Source organism: Aphelocoma coerulescens, chromosome 4 (assembly GCF_041296385.1).
Source record: "Aphelocoma coerulescens isolate FSJ_1873_10779 chromosome 4, UR_Acoe_1.0, whole genome shotgun sequence".
Lineage (NCBI taxonomy): Eukaryota > Metazoa > Chordata > Aves > Passeriformes > Corvidae > Aphelocoma > Aphelocoma coerulescens.
In genome coordinates, this window is record NC_091017.1 from 26,754,545 (window position 1) to 26,771,086 (window position 16,542).

Here is a 16,542-nt window from a genome sequence, read left to right on the forward strand (position 1 = left end):
CTAACAAGACCTCCTGGCGGTTCACTAGAGGGAGCAGAACCAGAAGAACATGCAGCCGTCAATTTCACAGTGCACAGAGGGTTACCAAGACATAAAATTGCAGAAATCAGAACATCCCCTTAGTCTCAGTTAGCAACATCCCAGCCCAGAAACACAGCCCGTGCAAGAGCTTTTATGTACTGCAAGCATTTCAGTCTGTCGCTATCCATAATGTAAGAAACATTCAAGAATGACTTCCTGAATGGAGAAGGAAGGTTTCTCCTGGATTTTGCTGGGTTTAGGGCTTTCTTTTCCATTACTTCTCTTCCAGACAGACCACTATGTTCAAGTCAGAATTCTTCAAGCAGAATCAAGCAAAACCCAAAAGATTGGCAAAATCCTGTGTCAACTGTATATCAGAAATTATGGATGCTGAGAAAGGCTAGCAGAGATATTTTTTGAGCTTTTTGCACCCTCTTGTGAAAGTCTCTGTTCTCACGCAAACTAGCTGAGAAACCGTTTGCTATTTTGTAAATTATTTTTGCAGGTGCAGGTTGTTGGGGAATACTGTGGATATTGTTATGGCTCATTGAGAATAGTATTTTGAGAATGGGTGTTGTAGCATTCAGCCAATCATTCTAGGAGGTGGATGGTCAAAGGACCAATGACCTCCAGCCACTCTTTTGGACCAAAGTATATGAGCTGGTCTGTAAACAAATAAAGGAAGCTACTCTTCCCTGGAATTATGTCGTGATTCTTGCCGCCGTCCCTGAGGACAACAGCGACAAGAAATTAGCCTTTGCAGAGACACTTTATCTGTCACTTACAATTCAATATCTCTTGGCTCCAGGAAAAGGAATCTTGGCAGAGGTTCAGACGAAGTATCTGATGAGATGGAGCCGAGCGAGTACTGCTGGCTCTGTTCCCAGTCCTGCAGTGGGGTGAAAATGGAGACAGATTAGGATCTGCTTGAAGCCACTCCGTCCTGCTTCCCTGTTTCAGATCCCTGACTGGATTTGGGCTAGAACCTTTTCTTTCCCTCGTTAGCCCCAAAAAGGGCAACTTCTGCAGTCATAGCCCTAAACACTTCATGTTGGATGAACAGTTCCTGAGGAACGCAAACCACAACTACAGGAATTTGGGGCAAAGAATTGCAGATAGCTGCTCTATTGGCACCAGGCAAACAGAACTTGGAATATGTGCAGTCTGTCAGTCAATGCTAGAACTACAAGGAACACACAGATCTGCCGGTGCCATCCTGACAAGGGCTTCTCCCTCTAGGGATACCACCAAGAAGGGACGTGGAGGGACGTGCAAGTTGGAGCTTCAGAGCAAGGGCTGAGCTTCCAGCCAGCTGCCCACAGCATCCCAGCTGAGACAACTGAGTTGTGCAGCTCCCCTTCTCTCCCCTCCCCTCCCATGAAGCAGAAATGATAAGAACATCTTATAAGAACATGATCCTCACATCCGTGATGTCATCCTGTGAATTCGGAGGACTCTCAAAACGGTCTGGCCATTCACTGGAGTTTAAAGAACTGAAAGAACATGCAGCCGTCAATTTCACAGTGCACAGAGGGTTACCAAGACATAAAATTGCAGAAATCAGAACATCCCCTTAGTCTCAGTTAGCAACATCCCAGCCCAGAAACACAGCCCGTGCAAGAGCTTTAATGTACTGCAAGCATTTCAGTCTGTCGCTATCCATAATGTAAGAAACATTCAAGAATGACTTCCTGAATGGAGAAGGAAGGTTTCTCCTGGATTTTGCTGGGTTTAGGGCTTTCTTTTCCATTAGTTCCCTTCCAGGCCACTATGTTCCAAATCAGAATCCTTCACACAGAATCAAGCAGAATCCAACAGTTTGGCAAAATCCTGTGTCAACTGTATGTAAGAAATTACACTTTGGAGAGACACTTCATGTGTCACATACCCATCGTTGTCTCTTGGCTCCTCTTCATTGTAACCTGCCCACAGCTCAGCTGAATTCTCTGCCTCCCTGGAACCAAGTGGAGACTGCTGGCTCTGCTCCCTGTCCTGCACCTCTGAGTTGTTGTCCTTCCTCGTCACCGGAATAGCAGGACCTGCTGGCCATGCACTAGAGGGAACAGAACCAGAAAGAATGTGCAGCCATTTATTTCACTGGGCACCAAGGGTTACCAACAAAGAAAACGGTGGTACTTAAAACCTATTGCCCTATTCTGATTAAGCAACATCCCAGCCCAGAAACACAACCACTGCAACAATTTCTATGTACTGCCAGCATTTCAGCATGTCAAGCCTTTCTCTTCTATACAATTATGGCTTCACAAACAGAGAAGAAACGCTTCTGCTGGATTTTGCTGGGTTTATTTTAATTCTCTTCCAGGCAGGCCACTCTATTCCGGGTCTGAAGTATTTGCACAGAAGCCAAAAGCTTGGTAAAAACTTATTCCTACCACATATCTGAAGTTGGAGTTTAGATAGTAGATACTTTCTCTCTCACATACCCATCATTTTCTCTTGGTTCCTCTTCATCATCCCTTGCCAGGGCCTCGGCTGAATTCTCTGATGCTCTGGAAGGATGTGGCTGCTGCTGGCTCTGCTCCCTGTCCTGCAGGGCGATAGAAATGGAGGCACTTAGGAACCACCCTGAACACTGTACTCCCTGCTCCCCTGTTTCAGTCCCTACTAGGATTGGGGCTGGAGCTGTTTCTTTCCCTTGTTCTCCCCTAAACTGGCTAATTCACCTGAACACTGCTTAGTACATGAAGAGCTGCTGAAGACATAAAACCCCATACCCAAAGCTGCTCTTCAGGAGATAGCTCCCATGCTATGTTTGCTGCATGTTTCTGCTTTGCACAGCAGCAGCGGCACCCCAAATTTGAGCAGACACACTGCCCTGTGGGCTGGATCAAAAATATTCTGAAACATGGATTTTAAAAGAAACATTAAGATTTTAGTTAAGGGATAGCTTTGTTGAAATTAGTTAAAGTAGATGGCCCAGCTGGAATTGATAAAGTGTTAATAAGTAGTTAAAGAGAGCCAGACCTGAAAGAAGTTTTTAGATGTAGGTAGCTAGTTGCCTGTCACTTTTCTATTTGTTTAGCTGTGCTTTTAACGAGAAACAGAAACCCTGATAAATAGATTCAAAGAAATGGAGACAATTTCTAATTTCCACCTCTGAGAGCCTATTCAGAAGTCACAAAAGGAGGAACTGGAAGTCCCCTAAGAGTGATTTGTATTGTCAAAAATCAGAAAGGTAGAAAGGTCAAAGTGAGGGAGAGTAGCTTTACTTCATCTTTTAAGACCACTCCCCAAATAAAGAGACAACCAACGCAATTCAAAGAACAAACTACGCATGCTTCATGACTTTCAAACTAAATACCATACGAAGAGGAGAATGGAAGGTGTCAATGTTATAAATATGCATTTGTATTTTGAATATTCAAGACCTCTTTAATTAAACAGACTCTGTGTTTGGCTAGTAATTTTGCAGTGCACATCAGGGAGCTATCCTGCACAGCTGCCTGGCACTGGAATAAACATACACTTTCTGACTCTACTCTGTTAGAGAGTATATGTCCGTCTTAGTTGGGTGTCGATATTAGATCAATACCCATATTTTGGTAAATCAATTCCTTCCAAATAGAAGGGGAAAATTTAAAAAAGCAAACAAACGTGACTCTGTTAAAGGCTTCTTGGAATAAGGAACAGAACTAGTTTGCACCCCAGTAAGGTGCAGTTGTGTTTTACACCTCAGTGGGAGGGGTACCTTAAACTGATGTTGCAGCTAAAACACTTCTCATTTGAGAAGTCAAAGGCTTCCTGTGCTCTCCTTTAAATCACTGAAGCAACAACCTCTCTTAGGTTGTTCATCCCCTCTCTGCAAGCGATTCTCAGGGATGCTGATGTGTTCATGAGTGTGTTTGGGCTCGACTGGGAACTGTGTCTAATGTGGTAAATCAGAGCCATGTTCCAACCTTTGAGGCCAGGGTACTTAGTAAGATGCCAGAAGACAGGCAAGAAAACTAATTTGACTGCAAGATGCAGGGGAGTGTGCCATTCACTACTTACCACATCAGACTCATCGTCACTGATAACGATGACTTCAGGCTCAGAAGATTCGCCCGTGAGATCTATGACGACTTCTTCATCAGCTGAAAAACAGAACGTTAGAATCAAGATCAGAGATTGCAGAGGAATTAAAAGGGCTGCCAGTGCGGAGCAGGCTGAGGTTGGATTCACTGTGCCCTGGGTTTCTTTTTTTCAGGAGCACGTCCAACATTGCACTCAAGCTTTGCCCCAGCAGTCCACGGGGAGCACTACCAGCCCTGTCCTCTGAAGGGGCAGTGCAAGAGGAAGAGCAGCTGAGCCCCTCCCAAGTTCTGTGGGATGTCAACAGCTATGGGAGCTTCACAGCAAGAAATGATTCATCTCACACAGGGGAATGTTTAGCACACAAAAGGAAAAAAGCAACCAACCAACACTAGAGGGGATCCTTTTTTTTTACAGTTTTACCATACTGTAGATTGTTCCCTTGAGGGATGGGGCACAGCTAAAGACAAACTTTTCCTTATCTTCATCCACTTTGGGAGATCCCAAACTCAGCTTGCCACCCTCCCCTGTGGCATCTATGGTGACCACCAGCTCATCAGAGCACACATTCAGGTGTTTGAGCAGCACTTGAGGACCTTTGCTGCAGAGCTCATCTCCCACGAGCAGCCAGTGTATTGAGCTCAGGAACAAACCAAAACAGTTGTCAGAAGGCTTGCTGTTAGGGATGCCATATCAGGTGCTTCCTAAACCCCAAGGTTTCCCTTCCTCCCCAGTAAAGGGCCTAGAAACTGGCAAAAGCACACATTCAAATGAACCCAAACTTTCCAGAAGCAACTGCTGTTCTTACCAGGCTCAAAAGCAAGTGTACCACTTCCTTCAAGGTCTACTATCTCTGCCTGCGACGTTCCACCTGCACTGGAGGGCAGCAGCCTGCTCCGTTTCCGAGCTTGAGTGGAATCAAGCGGTCCTCCAGGGCGCTTTCGCTGATGCTGAGAGAGAACACAGCCTTAGCATTTTCTGTGGTAGCAATATTAGCACGGCCCTCGGGTTCTGCAGCACCAATGACAGCACATGAGGATACCGAAAACATTCCCGCAAAGGCTGGAATATGCATCAAATGGTGCTATGGACCATTTTCACCTTAGCACATCGCATCAGGGAAAAGACATCGCCCCTCATCTCCTACATGTTGCCTCACCAACAAATAGCCTGTCCAATGGCTTGAAAATAAGGAGACCAGTTCCCAATTCCATCATGTTGTTACTCACACTGTAAGCATTTCTGAACTATTGCCAGCACCCACAGAGATTCAGAACCTTCAGTATCCAAAAGCGGGAACTCACAGGAAGTTTGGAAAGATTTCTGTTTCTGTGCATTTGCTCCAAACTCTTGAATTCTTTTCTAGAAGTCCCTTGCAAAATGTTTCAAGAATCAGATTTGCATTGAGTAGTAAAGTACTTACTGAGCTCATGGTGTTTTGTGATCTAAAAGCACCAGCAAAGCAAGTGGGACAAACACCAAAAAAGGAATGTCAGGGAAGAGATCCCTTATGTTCCTCCTGGTAGCCCACTGCAGATTTTTCACAGTTCCGGAAAACTGTTCTTCCAAACCTATCAGAAAAGAAGAGATCAACTATTTGAAATGCCTGTTCTCTTGAATACCCCCATGCCCCAAGACTCCCACTCTTGAGTCTCCAGTTTCTGTCCATAACTGGAGGGGAAGTCCGTGACCCCAGTACCTGAGCCCACCTGCAGCCCATCCTGCAGCCCAGACCAGCCCCTCAGCATCAGAAGCCTTTTCAAGAATTGTCTGCACTCACCTGTAAAGTCAGTCCAGATTTTGGCTCTCAAAAGTCAGCAAATCGTCTTTATTCCCACCTGGGATGGAGAAGACGGATGCTCCACGTCTGCTGCGCAGCAGAGAATCCGTCAACTGGCTCAGCAGACTCTGTGTCAACAGAAGCTTGGGAGCAGGAGTGCCCCTGGCAACCGGTGCCAACATTCCATGCCCCAGTAACGGGTCTCCGTTTCGCACACCCATGGAGCTCCAGAACGCCATGGAGGCACCTCAACGATCACCTGGTTCTGCTGCCACCCCCCCGATCAGGCTGCTCAGGGCCCTGTCCAGCCTGGCCTGGAACATTCCAGGGACAGGACATCCACAGCTTCTCTGGGCAGCCGGTTCCAATGTCTCAGCACCCTCACAGCTCTGCCAAACATCTGATCCCAATCTCCCCAGTCTTCTAGTCTGAAACCCTTGCCCTTCTCCCATCGCTCTCTGCCCGCTTTAGGCACTGGGAGGCCGCAGTGAGGCCTCCCCGGACCCTGCTCCTCTCCAGGCTGGACAGCCCCGGCTCTCCCAGCCTGCCTGCAGAGGACAGGTGCTCCAGGCCTCCACACATCCCCACGGCCTCCTCCGGCCCTGCTCCACAGGCACATCCTGCTGCTGCTGGGCAGAGCTGGACACAGCTCTGCACGTGGGGCCTCACGGGGCCTCGTGGGGCAGACCTGCACCTCCCTCCGCCTTCAGCCTCAGGAACCTGAGGATCACTGGAGCCCTTGGAGGGCAAAAGAAACCCCACCAAACCACACCTGCCCAAAACAAAGAGAAATTTAAACGCTGCCTTAACCCTCCTCCTCCAGGTTTATTAGTCTGTTGCTGTTTTAACCCTTATGAGAGTGTTTTAACTTTAACCCAGGTGAACAGCAATTAAAATAAAATAAAGTTTGTGGGGTTTTTTCCAAACTGTTGGAAGTGTAACCATTCAGATTGTTATTTCAAGTCTCTGAAGTCTTGGTATTTTCAAATGTTCAACTATTCCTCTGCCAGAATTTTGTAATAGGGCTGAGGGGGTTTGCTCTGCTCCCAGGGACCGACCTGCTCTGTCACGAAAGGTAAAACAGCAAAAAACCAGAATTAATATTCAGTTTTCTTCTTGCCATGCTGCTGCTGGACCTGTGTTCAGAGGGATGGGCTGGTGCTCCTGAGAGCAACAGGGAACCCATCTCAGGCCTGCCAGAGGCAGGGCTGCTCCTCAGCCATTGGTCCCATGGGCCCTCTCTGGTGTGGGAAGAGGGGTGGAAATGCATCCAGTGCTGAATAAGGATATTTTAAGCTCATGCTTTACATGAGGAAGATCATTTCTCACAAAAATGTTTCCATTATAACTGTTGGTTTTAGGTAATTGGCAACACATTGAGTGTTTAAGAATGGGTGGGGATGACTTCCCACTTTTCTGAGTCCAGTGTCTGGGACCTGAAGCACAGGCTTGTTCCGGTCATCATATTTGCATCCTTCATTTCTCATACTCAGTGCTTTGAGACCAGTAGGAGCTGCTTAATTATTTATGTATTAAATTCATATTTGGAATTGCTTTAGCATATTAGCATTTTCATGCAAAGTATTAAATCACCTTTAGGATTTTTCTTATCTAATCCTCTGCCCTTTGGACCCAACATTTTTGGAAAGCAAAAGTGTTTAAACAGCTGAGGTTGTCTGAGTGGACTCAGTACCATGTGCATTTTGGGACAGGACTGGATGGCTTTTAGAAGAAATGTGTCATCATGGGTAAGGGACAGGGGAGCACTGAGGAAGAGGGGCAGCTTTCAGTAAGTCAAACATTTGAAGGCTCTAGGGCTTGATCTCCCTCATCCCCACTGAACAATGGCAGCAGGGGCTGGGAGACCTTTACTGTCAAGCCCAACACTTTTTAATTAAAGATCCTATTGAAAATACTTATCGCTCAATGGTGAGAGGGAGAGAAATTTCCTGCCCCTTCACTGCACATCCCAGGGAAGCTGCAAAGGCCACATTCCTGTTTCATCTCCTCCCATGTGGGTCAGCTTTGAAGCAAGGTGTAAGACCTTTAAACACCCACTGCCTTTCCATTTCAGGAAGGAAGAAGTTTTCATCTATTACCTTCCAAAAATAAAAGATTATTTATAGCCAACAGCCTAAACTAAGCCCAAATTGAGCTGGCTTGGTATACTAATCACCTGGAGGTACAGCATCAGTGTTTTGCACATGATTAGCTACAGTTTGCCAGGAATTTTTGGCAGGAGAAGACACCTCAGGGAGTGAGAAACCCAGAGTTCACTGGACAGGGGTTGTCAGCTCGGTACTCTCCCAAATCAGGGCTATCCTGAGGATCAGAGCAAGGGCCATGAAGTAATTTAAGAAGGGTGAATGTAGTATAGGATATTGTATATCAAAGTAGTCCACTGCAGGGCAATCACTGATGACAAGAAAACCTACAATGGCATGAGAAAACCTACTTTGCACCCCAGCTGGATCAATGCTGCCTCTCTCTCTGACTCACTCTCTTTATTAACCAAAATTATTTTGATCTGAAGGTAGACAAATAACTGGATTCCACAAGGCAGCAGAGGTCCAGCGACGAGCCCAGTCCTTCAGTCCCATGACCATGGTTGTGGTTGCCCACAGGGGTCCTGCCCATGGGCAAGCAGGTTTCACTACCAGGCAACCCAAGTGAAAATGGGATGCATCACCCTCCCAGGCTGCCAGGGACATATGGTGGGTTATTAGTGGGAGGCAGCCAGACACCTGGCTTCCCACACAGGTTGGCACAGGAGCAGGTCTGCACTCTCTAGAGCAACCCTGCAGACCAGTCCCTCTAAATCCACCATAGGGATGCAGGGAAATAGCAAGGATTACCAAAAGAAGCCCCAAAAAGATTATATTCTTGAATAATGATAATTTTTACTAGTCTCACTGAGGATTGCATTTTACTTCACATGTCAAAATGTGCCTTTGCTTGACTCTAGCAATGGTTGTGACTTCAGGGTATGTTTCCTCAAAGTGCTGATGGATGGTCTATTAGAGAAATACATATTAAGACTGTTCAGAGTAAGTAAAAACATTTTTTACCCTCCCTGATGGTAGGCAGTAGGGGATGGCTTGTTCTGCAGAACAAATATGTCTCTGTCTCTGATTTCCTTTGCTCATTTTTTTCTAATACTCCTCAAAGGTTTGAAATTCTTCCACAGAGTCTACATGGTCTTGAAAGCTGAGCAAGATTTGTAGCTTGCTCTGAATCTGAGACAACATCTATGAGTGTGCTTGCAGGGAAATGGGCTTTTCAGGCAGTAACGAAATGGGGAATGTTTTTCCATATATAGCCTATGTTGCTTGTTCATACCCCAGGCCTAACACCAGGAAAACTCATTTTCGTAAATTGCTTTCTTGTGAAGGCAGGTATCATAAAGCGTTTTATACAGCGTTAGGCAAAAATCATCTTTAAGAATTGGGTCACTATGGTAACCACTTCTTATCTCAAAATCAAATAGCCGTTATGGCTGTAATTAAACAATATATGATTTCTACTAAGAATTATTCTGAATTATAATTCATTTTCTGTCACAAGCTGGAATTATTTTTATTGCCCCCAAGGGCATCAGCATTTGATCTAATTCAGCAGTGCAAAACTTCACAGAGAGAGACTATAACCTGCTTTGAATCTACTGTCAGAAATCATGGTCAATGCCTTCAATCTCTTAAATACTTCAACCAACTCCACAAAATATCAGTAATAATTTTTGAGGAAGGCAGAAAGTAAACAAGGTCTCCTGAATCTTGTGTTTCATTGCAGCTAGCCACATGTCCTGAGCCCAGTGGTGCACAAAGGGGCCAGGGCTGCTGCCGTACACAGGTGAGCGGACAGGCCACAAATTCAGATTTTCCCTTGGCTTAAGCAGAAACTTTATTTAAAAACAATAAAAAAATATTTTGAAAATAAGAAAACCTCTCCGTTTTTCTTCCTTGGGCATTTTTACCTGTCACTTCTGTTCTTGGGACCAAGGTCATGCACAGAAACCTTGGCAGACTACTGGGACACAGTAAACATCATTCACAGGTGAATCACTGTGACTGCCTTTAAAACCATAACATAAGTAACAGGAGCACGATGCTCCACGTGGAGCCCAATCAAGCTGTTTTTCAAATAAAGGGGAAAAACCCAGCCTTGTGATTAGGTGAGCTGCACCAGCTGGCTCTGATGGGAGTTGTCCACAGGTGGCTTCAGGGAGGAGCAAAGCCCCCACTGCTAATATGAACCATTTCCAAGGGAGTAGTGGTAGGGTGGTTCTGTTCTTTCCTTCTTGGTCTGGAGCTGTACCAGGTCAGGAGGCTTTTAGCAGGACTTTTTGGTACTTGCACCTGGGAGTCCTTTTTTTTTTTTTTGGGTGGAGGGCTGCAGATGGTTTGTTCTCTAGCTAACACATTATGGAGCAAATATATGCCTATGTTCTATGTAAATATTAATAGACTTGTTTGCCTGAATGTTTGGGTTTTTTTTTTTTTATCTCTCTCTCTCTCTCTCTCTTCAAGAGAGAGGCAAAACAAACATTTATTTTCCTAAAAACCTGTAAATTTTTGAGGCACTTGTTTCCCTATAATGCAGTTGTGAATCCCTGTGGGCTCCTGAGTGTTTTCTCCTGGAAGTGAATTTACTCCTTAGTGGCTGCAGTTATTCCAGAAAAAAAAACATGGAAAGCCTTTTGGTGCTTAAAATGAGGATTTTTCTCTTCCTGGTCTGGAGGAGCAGTTTCCTGTGCTCCAGATGAGCAGCAATGTTAGTTTAATGAGCCATGGACTAGTATTTTTTATTCTTTTGGAGCTATTCTGGCCACCCATCTACCCCAATGGCTCTCAGTGGAAAAATATTTACAAATCATCAGGCTGCCTAAAGACTTTCAGGAAAGAACCCTGTAGAAAACCCCAGTCAACCAGAAGAACCCAAATATGTCTATGGGGCCTGAGCATTGCACCCAGGACAGTGGCAACCCTGCCTGCAGTGGCACAGCCACTGCTTGTGTTTTGGGTCTTGCACAGGGATGCTCTCAGCACTGACTACAGCCTCCCCACCACAAGGGTAACGCTGTGGGCTTTCCAGGTGAACCTTTTGAGTGGTGAATGGCTTCATCAAGCCTGGACTAATAAATAGTTTAATTTGCTGAAGCACAGCTCAACAAAGTGCAGTTCAAAGGCGAGTTAGCTCCAGCATGCTGTGCGGAGGGCAGTGGAGGACGCAGGCAGTGGGAGGGCTCTGCAGACTCCTGCAGTGGTGCTTCCGTAGGCATGGAGTGACACTGAATGGAGGGGCAGCATCAGAGGAATGCCCTTCGCGAGAGGGGCATTCCTGACCCTGCAGTTTTCCCTGTCACTGCTCAGGGACAGGACTAAGTGTAAGGCGGCTCCTGTGGCAGAGGGATTAAGCCTTCTGGCCTTGAGGCATGTCTGTGGCTTTGCCCTGGGCATCCATCCCTTAGCTCCACTGCAGAGCATCAGTATTTTGACCTTTCCTCTGTTGGCTTTTCCCAGAGCCTCCCTGTTGGTTTCTCTGTTCTTCTTTGACAGCTCAAGCTAATGGTTTTGTCCCCAAACCAGTGTCTGATTTTTTTTTGTCTTCTCTCTTCAATTTTTTTGAAATATCCAGCAATTCTCCTTTTTCTCCTGAGCTGCTGCAAAAGAGTCATAGCTGAGCTGTGGTTCAAGCTATGGGAAAATATCCTGTGCCCACTCCCCACCCCAGCCCCCAGTGCAAGTAGGTTTTAGTGTCAAGCAGTGTCTTCAAGTGGGATATCATTGGCAGGGGCTGGATCTTTGCACTGCCATGAATTGTTAGCCTCCTCTGCCACCCTCATTTCTATGCTTGCTGGCATAGCCCTACCCTTAGATTCAAGAAATGAACTTGTCTGTGTTGACACTTGAGACTACACTTTTAGTTTTCAACAGAGGGTGTCTGCAGTGTGAAATCCTGCTCACTACCAAGGACGTGCTTCATAGTCCCAGCCAGTGGGGACAACAACTCCTCCCTTGTCAAGCTGCTTCATGAACAGTGGAGTTGAGATGTGCTGCAAGCAACACGAAAAAATGGTGTGTTAGTGCTGCACCCTTGAAACTGAAGAAAGGCCTTCTTTCTTTATCCAGCCTTCTTATTTTGAGCTGATCTTCCCTTCCCAACTCTCCCAGCAGCACTTGGGGTCAGAAAGAGTTTTGAGGGAGGGGACTCCTCTGCAGCACTGCAATTTTGGCAGTCCTCGTGCTGAACTCTGAGGAGCCCTTGGCAATGATAATTACTCAAGATTGCAGAGGCTATGTAATCAGAGCCATGCGAAGCTTGGAGGAGCCTACTTCAGTTTGAAGTACATTAGCCTGCTCAGAACTGGAGAGCAGAAACCAGCATGAGGCACCCTCATGCCATGAAGTGAGAAACAAATCCTGTTGTTTGAGCTGGCTACCAGGATGAGGTGGCCCTTCAGCTACCTTCTCACACTGAATTCATTTCCTCATCCTCTGGAGAGGGCAGGACACGATGGCCCTTGCCCATCAGAAAGAAGGAAAGAAGAGAGATTTGCTCACAAGACAGAAACAATACATTGCCAAGGTAGGAACCACCCATCACCTCTCTTTTGGCAAACAGAACATCAAGCAGAGAAAAACTCTCCTGAAATTCCAACATTCACTGCACTCATCCCCTACTCATTGTCCTAAAGATGAGGTAATGTTCTTAAAGGGCTTCCCTGTGCAGGAGCATCTACCCTGCAACCTGCTGGTAGAGCAGTTCAAGAAACTGGGCCTTCACGCTGCTTTTTCTTCTCAAAATGACATCCTGCCATGCTATGGCTTTCGAGACTTCTCTTAGGTATGGCAGTGGGCTGGTTAATGGGATTGGAGGAGGAAAACCAGGCTGAAAGAGGTGACCAGGAGATCCAAGTAATGAAATGTGACATCAGCAGGGTCCCTGCCTCTCAGCAGAGGTCCTTCAGCCAGGTGTACCTGTGAGGGAGAAAGAACCTATGGATGTATCTGTTCCTGGTGCCTCTGATAGCTGTTGTGTGTGAACAGATTACTTGCACTGAAAGATGAGTACCTGAATGGTCAGAACAGCCTTTACAGTTCCCTGAGTTTCAGACTTCAGAGGGGACTTGTTGGGGTACCCTCTCCTGTGTCTCCTTTGTGCCCAAAGTCTGTTTGCAGTTTCAGCCACTGCTGTATCAGTTTTACAGACACATCCCAGATTTCTGGTACCAGAATGCCTGGGCCACAGGCAACCAGGTGCTCTCTCTATAGCTGTGGGCATTAAAGCACCTGTAACTTCCTTATCCATTTACAAAAGAAGAGTTTGCTCCAGGCATCCTGGGTGGATTACTGTTGGTCTCATGGCATTTCTTTAGTTAATAAAATGCCCTCATCTGGGAAAAGCCCATGCTCTGTGACCCTGCAATGTAAACTATACATTCAGGCTGGTTTATTTAGAGAGCAGACACAAGCACAGGCCTCCTCTTGCAGCACCTTTATTCAAAGGTAGATAGTCAAAAGACATTTGCCACTTGCCTTTACTGAGGGAAGAGTCATTGTAACCACATGATGCTTCTGCTGAGAAAATTTGTAGTCTCTTGCTGTCTTCCCCTCTGCCCAAATCTGGTTTTCCCTGCTCTCACCAACATAAGTACCCTGTGCCTCTATGCTGAACAAATGCAAGAGGAAAGGGAACTCTAAAGGGTTTCCTCAGGCCAGTGTTTTCCTGCATCAAGCAAAAAAAAACCCCAACCTGTTGTCTTTTGCCACAGGGATGCAAACGGTGGTCAGAGCAAACCGGAAAATTGGGTGTGTTACTTTTGCAAGGCCTGAGGCAGCCGTGGCTGGTGTCCACGGCTTCTGGAGCAGAGGAGTGTACGCAGCTGGGAATTAGGAAATACAATAATAGTTCCTGCACTATGATGTAGGGTGTGTATCTCATTCACAGGTGCTGCTGCCCCCCCCGCCCCCGATTCATGCTGTGCTTCTGCTACACTGAAAACTGCCCTTGCTGTTATGTAAGAGGTAACAGGATGCCAGTAGATGTATCAGTGAACTCTGAGGTTTATGTGACTGCTGGTTTTAAGATGCTTAAAGCCTATCAGGGCTGTGTTATTTTGTCTGGTTGAATCAGGGCAGTGCCTGAAGTCCCCAGGTTACTGCTCAGACCTGCTACCTGCCAGGACTGGCTCAGTTTAGTGTTGATGTTATGGAGATGGGAGTTGCCTTGGTTGTTTTGTCTCAGCAAGTTAGATCAAGAAAGCTTTAAGAGGAGTTTCCAGCAAGCTTTAGGACAAATGGACGATAGATTTAGCTCTGCTCATCTGCTGCAGTGTGGTCTTGCTATTTGGCCAAGACACCTGGGTGCTACAGCAGTGGTGGTGAGGCAGAGAGAGACATACACAAAATTCCCATCCTCAGGAGCCAAGGTGAATACAGAAGAAATATCTGAAAAGAAATTTTGCACTATCTGAGCTGCCCATTTATAAGGTAGTGATCAGCTGGGATTGCTGGGTAAATGAGTGCTTGCCAACTTCCAGGCAGGTAATTTCTATATGTGAATGAGGATGGCAAAGGCAGGTGCCATCGTTGTATACAGGCAAGAAACCAAGGGATCTTCAGGGTCTTTGAGTGGCAACTTGTCACCGCTCCAGCAAAGTTTGCATGGAAACACATCACAGTGGCTTCGTATTTACTTATCCAACAGGATTCTGGTTTTTGGTTTGAATTTTATTAGCTATTAAATGGGACTTATGGAGCACCAGACTGCATCCTTGACAGGTTGTGAACATGCGTTTTATTCACAAAACTCATTCCCCTCGTACAGCCAGGTGTAAAGGTGCTCAGGAAAGGACCAGCTGGGCTGGCAATGCTGTGCCAGTCCTCAGTGGCACTGGAACCTTTCTTCCATCTCTCTGCTGAGCACTCATCCTTTGGATGATGAGAATTCATTTTAGCCAGCTTTTTCTAAACATTGGAGCATCTACAAAAGGCTTCTCACGCTACAGTTTTTCATCCATTATATACATAGGGGGAAAATTATCCCAAATCTTATCTTTCAATGGGTACAGGAAACTACTTACTGGTCTGGTTCCCACCTCATATAAGAAGGAGGATGTGTGCAACTGGGTTTTCTCCTCATCACTGAAAAGGTGAGTTCTGTTACAGTTGTTACTGCTGTTTTGTCAGTAAGCTTTGGGCAAACAGCCTGGGAACTGCTGAACATGCCAGAGACTCAAGGCCCTGACTCATTTGTTCATCCCACTTTGCAAAATAATTTAATAGAAAATAATTTAAGTGTGGACTTAGCTGTGTTGCTGAATTGAGACTTTGGGGTAAAGTCCCTGCTGGATTCAGTTCATCTTAAGCAGATATTTATCAGAGCTTGGGCAAAGCCACTGACATTTTGCTAAAAGTGCTTCATAAAAATGCTGCTGCTGCTAACTTGGACACAATCACATAGGCATTTTGGGAAACAAATGAGTACCAATCAGTGTTGTGCTGGATGAGTCATATGGGAAAGGGGGAAAATTGGCTGATTTTGCTGTTTTTAAGGCAGTCAGCCATACTGATGTGAGTGGCAAATAGGAGAGCCAGGCAAAAGTCATCTATGATGGAGTCTATGATAGCCTGCTATTCATTTTGGAGGAAAACTGGCAGTAAAAAGGATCTGGTCATCAATGAGCTCCAGCAGAGTTTATTCTAATTTTGTCAAGCTGACTCCTTAATTAAATGGCTGTTTTATGGGGAACTGGAGAAGTATTGGATGTGTGGTAGCAACAGGTAGAGGCTGTCATCGCAATTCATCTATTTTTTCCGAACTCTGAGAAAACACTTTCCACCTCTGAGAGGCTCTTCTCCCAAAATCTACCAATCCTTCCCTGAGCAGACAAGATTAAAAGTGTGCATCTGGGGGTCCCCTTGTTTCTATCATAGCCACCTGCTGCTGTACCCCAGCTACAGAGGATAATTTTGCTTTTAGTTTCCAAACAGTGCCCAGACATTTTTCTTTTCCTAAGGGATAATTCAATTCCTTTTGTGAACTCATTTTGGGTCATACTGCGACTATACTTCAATCCTCTTATTAACCCCATATTGAAGGCAAGCATAGTACGATTGGAGAAAAAGAAGTACAGTTTGTTTATCTTTACTGAAGGTCTTGTTTCCTTCTCCCCATGCCCAGGGCTTTCTCTGGGTTTCAACTCAGCAGCCCCTCCATCTTAATGCTCTTCTAGAAGAGCCACAGGACATGCACCAGGGCACTTGGTGGAGCAGAGAAGAATGAACTGGGGGGTCCACAACTGCAGAGGTGCCACCTTCACAGTCGCAGCCAATTAGTATTAGTAACCTGTCACAGGTAGGTGTTTTCCAGACTCCTTGTGTGGCATGCAGTGGGTTTTTATCTGATCCCCCTGCCTAATCATGAGCAAACTGGAAAGCAGATGGCAATTATCCACAACACTAAGGGAGGCTTGGGGGGAAGGTGTTGTGCCTTTCCTTCCCGGTGCCTCAAGTGTGAAAGAAAGGTAGTGAGTCCTTGTTTACTGGGGTGAGGCAAAGCTCACAGCTAGCAGGGGTGCCCTGATCTCCAACTTGTGACTGAGAGAAAACAGCTGCTTGGAAATGGGTTTGAAAACATGGTGGTGCCTGGTTCAAAATGTCTAGCTTGATGACGTTGTGTTTTCAGGAAGTCCCAGTTAAGATGTATAA

The 16,542-nt window shown here is 45.9% G+C and overlaps 1 long non-coding RNA gene across 2 annotated transcripts; it reads left to right on the forward strand.

Moving 5' to 3' along the window:
* Positions 1–10,021: 10,021 nt before the first annotated feature.
* Positions 10,022–16,188, forward strand: LOC138109573 (uncharacterized). 2 transcript variants are annotated; one of them, XR_011150606.1, is made up of 3 exons: positions 10,022–10,150; positions 14,904–14,984; positions 16,016–16,188. It is a non-coding gene; the product is annotated as an uncharacterized lncRNA (long non-coding RNA). The 2 variants fall into 2 exon arrangements; XR_011150607.1 differs by lacking the exons at positions 14,904–14,984; positions 16,016–16,188 and adding an exon at positions 11,468–12,568.
* Positions 16,189–16,542: the final 354 nt, after the last annotated feature.